The sequence below is a fragment of the Pristiophorus japonicus genome, chromosome 3 (assembly GCF_044704955.1).
Source record: "Pristiophorus japonicus isolate sPriJap1 chromosome 3, sPriJap1.hap1, whole genome shotgun sequence".
NCBI classification, from domain to species: Eukaryota; Metazoa; Chordata; class Chondrichthyes; family Pristiophoridae; genus Pristiophorus; species Pristiophorus japonicus.
The window spans coordinates 126447904-126455856 of record NC_091979.1 but is presented as its reverse complement, the minus strand read 5'-3'; the positions used below and the strand labels follow the sequence as shown (position 1 = coordinate 126455856).

The window sequence follows — 7953 nt, the reverse complement described above, 5'->3', positions numbered from 1 at the left end:
ACTGAAGAGTCAGACTAGATACTGCAAGCTCAAAGTAAGTGTGACCATAGTCCTTTATTACAGATCTCAGAGTGCCTCTCCAGCCTCCTTATATACAGGTGCTCCCAAGGGATTCCTCAGGACTCCAGGGGATAAGCCCTCTGATGGTTAGACATGGTAATTACAGGTTTACATACATAACAGAGTGCACGACAACCCAGGCACCCCACTCACCCGTCTCTTCAACCACCGTCTGCCCCACCTGTGACAGAGACTGTAGGTCCCGCATTGGACTCATCCATCATCTGAGAACTCATATTAATGTAGAAGCTAGTCACCCTCGACTCTGAGGGACTGCCTAAGAAGAAGAAGAGGACATCACTGCAGGAGTTCCTCGGGGCAATGACCTAGGCCCAACCATTTTCAGCTGCGTCATCATTGACGTTCCATCCATCATAAGGTCAGAAGTGGGGATGTTTGCTGATGATTGCACAGTGTTCAGTGCCATTTGCAACTCCTCAGATAATGAAGCAGTCCATTCCTACATGCAGCAAGATCTGGACGACATTCAGGCTTGGGCTGATAAGTGGCATTAGTATTCGCGCCACACAAGTACCAGGCAATGACTATCTCCAACATGCGAGATTTATCCACCGCCCATTGACATTTAATGGCACTACCATCGCCGAATCCCCCACCACCAACATCCTGGGGGGGGTCACCATTTACCAGAATCTTAATTGGACCAGCCACATAAATACTCTGGCAACAAGAGCAAGTCAGGGGCTGGGTATTCCGTGATGAGTGTTTCACCTCCTGACTCCCCAAAGCCTTTCTACCATCTACAAGGCATAAGTCAGGAGTGGGCTGGAATACTCATAACTTGCCTGAATGAGTGCAACTCCAACAACACTCAAGAAGCTCGACACCATCCAGAACAAAGCAGCCCATTTGGTTGGTACCCCATCCACTACCTTAAATATTCACTTCCTCCACCACTGGCACACATCTACAAGATGCACTGCAGCAACTCGCCAAGGCTTACTCGGCAGCATCTCCCAAACCCGCTACCTCTACTACGTAAAAAAGACAAGGGCAGCAGGCGCATGGGAACACCATCACCTGCAAGTTTCCCTCCAAGTTATATACCATCCTGACTTGGAAGTATATCGCCATTCCTTCATCATTGCTCAGTCAAAATTGTAGAACTCCCTCGCTAACAGCACTGTGGGACTACCTTCACCACATGGACTGCAGCAGGACAGGTGGACAGGCATGGTCCAGCTGGTGGGGCTGTTTCGCGGCAGGCCCCACCAGCTGGACGGCCAGGCCCATCCTTCGCAACACCGGGGACAGGTAGAACCTCAGCATGTAGTGACACTTGGTGTTTGCGTACTGGGGGTCTGTGCACAGCTTGATGCAGCCGCACACAAAGGTGACCATCAGGATGAGGGCCACGTTCGGAACATCCTTTCCTCCACTGTCCAGAGATTTGTACGTTGTGTCTCTGCGGACACAGTCCATTTTGGACCTCCAGACAAAGTGGAAGATGGCCCGGGTGACTGCCGTGGCACAGGAGCGAGAGATGGGCCAGACTTGTGCCACGTGCAGCAACCCCGAGAGCACCTCACTCCTGATGACCAGGTTCTTTCCTGCCATGGAGCGGAAGCGCAGCTTCCACCATCCCAGTTTTTGCTTCACTTTGGCGATATGCTCTTCCCAGTTTTTGGCGCACGCCCCGTCCGCTCCGAACCATATTCCCAACACCTTCAGGTAATCTGGCTTAATGGTGAAGGGAATAAAGGATCGGTCGGTCCAGTTGCCAAAGAACATGACCTCGCTTTTGCTGCGATTGACCTTCGCTCCCGAGGCCAGTTCAAACTGGTCGCAGATTGTGAGCAATCTGCGGACCGACTGCGGATCCGAGCAAAAGATGGCCATGTCGTCCATGTACAGGGAGGTCTTGACCTGAGCGTCACCCCTCTAATGCCCGCATCCTTCCTGATGGACCCGGCAAAGGGCTCGATACAACACACAAACAAGACAGACGAGAGAGGTCAGCCTTGCCTGACTCCAATCTGATCGGAAAGCTTTCAGTTTCCCACCCATTGATTAGAACTGTGCTACTGATGTCTCTGTAGAGCAGTTGGATCCAATTGCGGATACCCTCCCCAAACCCCATTTTGGAGAGCACGTCCATCAGGTACGTGTGCGATATCCTGTCAAAGGCCTTCTCCTGGTCTAAGCTGATTAAGCAGATGTCCACCCCCCTGTCCCGCACATAGGCGATCGTATCCCTGAGTAGCGCCAGGCTATCAGAGATCTTCCTGCCGGGGACAGCGCAGGTCTGGTCCGGGTGAATCACCAACTCAAGAGCAGACTTGACGTTGTTGGTGATGACCTTTGACAGGATCTGGTAGTCTACATTGAGCAGCGAAATGGGCCGCCAGTTTTTGATTTCCTCCCTCTCCCCCTTCTGCTTGTAGATGAGGGTGATGATACCTTTCCTCGTTGATTCTGACATACTACCAGCCAGAAGCATACCCTCGTACACTTCCAGCAGGTCTGGGCCCATCCAGTCCCACAGAGCCGAATACAACTCGACTGGTAAGCCGTCGCTTCTGGGAGTTTTACTCGTCGCAAGGGACCGGACTGACTTTGTCATCTCGTCCAGAGTTAACGGGTGGTCCAGACTCTCCTGCTAGCTGTCGTCTAGGACCTCTGTGATAGACGACAGGAACGACTGGGAGGCCGCGCGGTCTGTGGTCTTGATGTCATACAGCCTGGCATAGAAGGATTTGCTGATCCTCAGCATGTCAGGCTGCGAAAACGTCACAGAACCATCTTCTTCCTTTAGGCTGGTGATCACAGAACTCCCCCTCTACCTTTTGGAAGAAGAAGCACAAACACATCTCATTCTGCTCGACGGAGCGGACTCTGGAGCAGAAAATGATTTTGGAGGACTCTGAGGCAAAGAACGAGGCTTGCTGGCCCTTCACCTCTTCGAGTTCCTCCGCGACATCGACCCCCATCGACTGCAACAGGAGCAGGTTTTGCATACTCTTCTGGAGTTGGGACAATTCCCTCTGTCTCCCTCTCGCCTCCTGAACACCTTTGAGGATGAAGAACCTCTTGATGTTTGTCTTGATTGTTTCCCACCAGTGCATCGGGGAAATCGCAGAGGGGTTTTACAGTTCTCCAACCTTTGTAATCCCTCTTGAGTTCCTCCATGTTTTCGGGAGTCAACAATTTCACGTTCAGCTTCCATATCCCTCTGCCAACTTTCTGGTTTTCCTGTGGGAGACAGTCGGCCAGTAGGAGGCAGTGGTCAGAGAAGAACACCGGCGTGACGTCGGTGGATCTGACCTTGAGCGTATGGGACACAAACAGGAAGTCTATTCTGGAACGGACGGACCCGACTGGTCTCGACCAGGTGTATCTGCACGGTGCTCTGTCTGCAGGGTTGCTGAAGACGTCGCACAGCTTGGCATCTTTTACCGCATCCATCAGGAGTCTGGATGTGGTGTCCAGCTTGCTGTCGGCTCTGCTGGATCGTCCAGCCGCATCGATGATGCAGTTGAAGTCACCGCCCAGACGTCGCCAGCAGCAGTGGGAGCTGCTGGAAGAGGGCCAGCCACTCGCTTCTGAGAGGCGAGGCATACACGTTAATTCGCCTTAGAGGGGAATTTTTGTACATTACATCTGCTATGAGGAGGCGGCCGCCCACCACCTCCTTAACTTCGGTGATGGTGAAGTGGCCTCCCCGCAGCAGTATGCCCAGGCCGGAAGACCGGCAGTCGTTGCCTCCTGACCATATGGATGGTCCATGGGCCCACCATCGTGACCACTGCCGGTAACTGCTGGAGTGCGGCAAACCGCACTCCTGCAAGAACAGCAGGTCCGCTTTGATCTTGGCGAGGTACCCCAAGGTGGAAACACATCGCGTAGTGGATTTTACGCTATGCACGTTAATAGTAGCAATTTTTAAATCCATTTTAAAGTTACTGTTTGCAGTTACAAACATTACACTTCAAATAAATCGTCCTTTAAGTCGGAGGTCTGCCCAGTGGCCAGTTCCGGCATGCATGGGTTTAAACTATAAAAGTCTACTGCACCTGGGCTGGCGTGGTCATCATCCTCTGCCGTGGGAGTGTTTCGACCAGGGGACTGCTGCAGTGCTGTGATAAAGTCCGATATGTCCTCTGCACTGTCCTCACCTGGTGTTGGTGGTTCCCTCTTTTCATCAGTCACAGCGCTCTCCAGCTGTTGTGCTTCGATCGCTGCATCGCTCCCGGTATTCCGGAGGTGGGGTGTGCTGGGCACTTCGCTGCTCCCGTTATCCCAGAGCTGGTCTGCGCTGGTCGCCTCACTGCTCCCGGTCGCCTGTGGCTGTGGGTTGGCGTATTGCCTCTTGTTTTGGTGGCGGTAGTGAGGGGCTTTGTCTCGCCTTTCCTCATCAGACGAGCTGCCGTCGCTGCAGTCTGTCATTGTCATTAGCCACCTCCTCCCTTTCGTTTCCGCAGGGGCCCTTGCTTGCCTGTTCTCCTTATGCTTGCGGGCCTTTTTCTTGACAGTCTCCCATCCCGCTTCAGCTTCTGCTGTCTCCTCGTTCCTGGACTCGGTGCGCTGGGGGAGAGCTTTGCTGCTGGCTGCTGGTGTCTTGCAGCTGACCGTAGCAGGCTTCTCTTCCTCGCCGACATGTTCCGAGTCCACGAGGGCGGTTGCTTCTTTGCCCCGGGCGTTGGTCGGGGGGAGGGTGTAGGTCTCCTCTGGAGTGTTGTGTTCCTCAGCTTCCTCCTCCTCTGGTGCAATGTCCTTTGCTGCCTGCGCATAGCTGTAGTTGCGTTTGGGGCAGTTTTTGTAAAGGTGCCCAGCCAGACCACAGAGGTTGCAGCACTTGGTCTCCTTACAGTCCTTTGTCTGGTGGCCTTCATTCTTGCAGTTTCGGCAGATGACAGTTTTGCAGCTTGCCGCCACATGGCCTGCCTTCCCGCAGGTGCGGCACACATTGGGTTGGCCAGCGTACACCATGTAGCCCTGACTTCCTCCGATCGCAAAGCTGGAGGGGGGGTGCAGGATGGTTCCACTGGCATCATGGTGACCTGGATCTGGCGCTTGCTGGTCCAAATCCCGTGCAAGTCTTTCAAGTCGCTGCTGTTTCCTGCCCCATCGACATACCTGGCGAGGAAAGTCAGCACATCAACGACCGGGATGTGGGGGTTGTACATCTGCACTGTGATAGTGCGTCTTCTCTGCGACGGGAGGGTGAACAGTGGTTCCCAAGTCAGCACTGAGCGCAGTGGTTCACTCGCCTCCTTCAAACCCTTCAGGAACTTCAGGCATAGGGTGACGGTTCTGAAGGTCACATCAAAGTAACCTCTCTTCGGGAGGTCCTGCAAGGCGAAGGCGTCAGCGACTTTCATGCCACATGTTCCAAGCAGGATTTTCTTCATGAAAAGGTCCTGGTTGATCGTTGTCTGTCCATTGACTTTCTTTACCGTCACTCGGATGGTGTTTCGAACGCCCTGGTTCACCGTTCGGTTGGTTCGGTTGCAGATTCCTCCTTTCGATGTGTATTTTGGCCGAAGCCTTCAATCTGTTGTGGTGCCAGTCCGGCACCTTGGCGGGCCTCCGGGCCCGCCCAATGGTCGGTCGACATGCAGATTTTCCTCTTCTCTCCAATTGGTGCTTGGCCCAAGCCAAAAGGCCAAAGCCAGCAAAACCGGAAAAACAAATTTCTGCAATCAGTCAATTTGCATATGAATGCCCAATCAACAGATACTACACTTGATCTTAGCCAAAAGGCCGAGAAGCGATAGCCTTTGAGCAGCAATGCATGAAAAGAGCCAGCACTCTCTTTCAGGCAAAGCCTCAGGCAAGTTTTTCACAAAAAACCCGTTTGACCACAAAGCCATAAAACAGTGGTCAGCACGTAAGGTCCTGGATGCCCTACAAAAGAAGGAGAGGGTGGACCCTGTCGGGTGGTTCCCTGAGCGGACTGTCGAACTCGTTTGGCAGAACATCTCATCGCCAGAGCTTTCACACAAGCACCAAGATGTAGCTTGGTTGGTGGTGAGGAGGGCCCTACCCGTCAAAGCGTTCATGCATAGCCGGCGTCTCAGCAGCACGGCACGGTGCCCCAGAGTCGGCTGCGGGGCGGACGAGACTGTCACCCACCTCCTTCAAGATTGCGCCTTTGCAAGGCAGGTCTGGAAAGAGATGCAGTGGTTGTTGTCGAGGTTCATCCCGAGCAGCTCCGTAACACAGGACTCTGTGCTCTACGGGCTGTTGCCAGGGACACACACCGAGACAGACATCACCTGCTGTTGGAGGGCCATCAACTCGGTGAAAGTCGCACTTTGGTCTTGCCGAAACTTGCTGGTCTTCCAGAGCAAGGAGATGTCCATGTCTGCGTGTTGCAGACTGGCGCAATCCGAGATCCAGGACTACGTGCTGAGGGACGCACTAAAAATTGCAAAGGCACGGTGGGGCAGAGCCACAGTTTAAAACCCTTCCGCCACGGTAAACCCAGGGGATGGAATCAGTATAAAACTCCCCTCGGGCTGCAATGGTAAACCTTTTATATACATAGAGCACCATGACCTGCAAACACGTATGTAGTGCCATGTATAATGCAAGTTCTGTTGCGTAATGCACGTTGAAAACAAATGTAACTGTACCCTCACTGTGCACCGTATGGTGACACATGTAATATAACTTGATGAACGTACCACAATGTATCCTGGATTGTATGAATCGTACCTTGAAATGTAAAGTAAAGAAATATATTGAACGGAACTGCGGTCAGCATCCAAATGTAATGTATGGAATTGCTGACCGCATCCAAATGTACTGAACTGCTTTCAAACGTATTGTGCAAATTTTTATGTGAATAAAGTATATTTTGAAATTTTAAAAAAACATGGACTGCAGCAGTTCACAAAGGCAGCTCATCACCACCTACTCAAGGGCAATTAGTGATGGACAATAAATGCTGGCCTTGCCAGTGACGCCCACATCCTTTGAACGAATAAAGAAAAGGAGGAGGAGGAAGGGAGGAGGCAGGCAGCAAATCCCCATTCCGAACAGGCTGTCAGTGATCACATCATCAGACTCCGGTTCCAATGAATGAAACCTCAGATCTCCATTGCTCAATACTGCCCCACCTTACTATCCCTCTGTCAGGGAACATCACAGTCCAAAAATAATTTATAAGTGAATCACTGCAACACTACATAAAAAGTCAACTAATCACCCTTGTGCATTCGCTTAGTGGCTGTCATTCTTTGCCTATTCTAGTGCTCCTACGCAGTGCCAGTCCAGTGATTGCAGCATGGCTGGTGGAAGGGTGCTGACTTTCTTTGGGTGACACTGTAGATGGCCTTGCAGGATGACTTCAAGCAGTTCTGGGCCTAGAAGGCTTGGCTGTACACTGCACCACCTCAGCATGGGCAGCAGCAGCCTGGGCCGGCCGGCAGGCAGCAGCATGGGCACTGGCAAAGTGGCAGTGGTGGGAATTTGAATGCTGTCATTCTGAGAGAGGACAGCAGCTTCTTGTTGCACGGAGCCACTGCCACTCCCCCGGGGTGTAAAACTTTCACATGGCCATGTATATATAAAACTATCTACAGAAAGCAAAATAAAGACAGGAAAAGAAGGATGGGATTAAGAGAGAGATAAAAGAGACAGAAATCATTTTAAAAATACATATATTTAAATTTTTAATTTTTTACAATCTCCAACAATAATTTAAATCTGAAGGAATGAGATTCCACACTTGTAGAAGTAAATTTGCAGAGCCAGAGAGTTTGTTTGGTAGTAATTAAGACTTATCACTCTGTTAAAAATTGACTTGCACTTGAATGGACAAGCCCAAACTTTTTCTGGCGTGTTTAGTGGGTATCTCGTGGGTAAGTACCACAACTTCATTCCCTTCATGTGTTTGAATGCCGAGTCTCTCGATGAGGTAGTGTA

The 7953-nt window shown here is 51.6% G+C and overlaps 1 pseudogene; it reads right to left on the bottom strand.

Annotated features, from left to right (window-relative positions):
• Positions 1 to 5659: 5659 nt before the first annotated feature.
• On the bottom strand, positions 5660 to 5796 carry LOC139260523 (U2 spliceosomal RNA; annotated as a pseudogene).
• Between the last annotated feature and the right edge of the window lie 2157 nt (positions 5797 to 7953).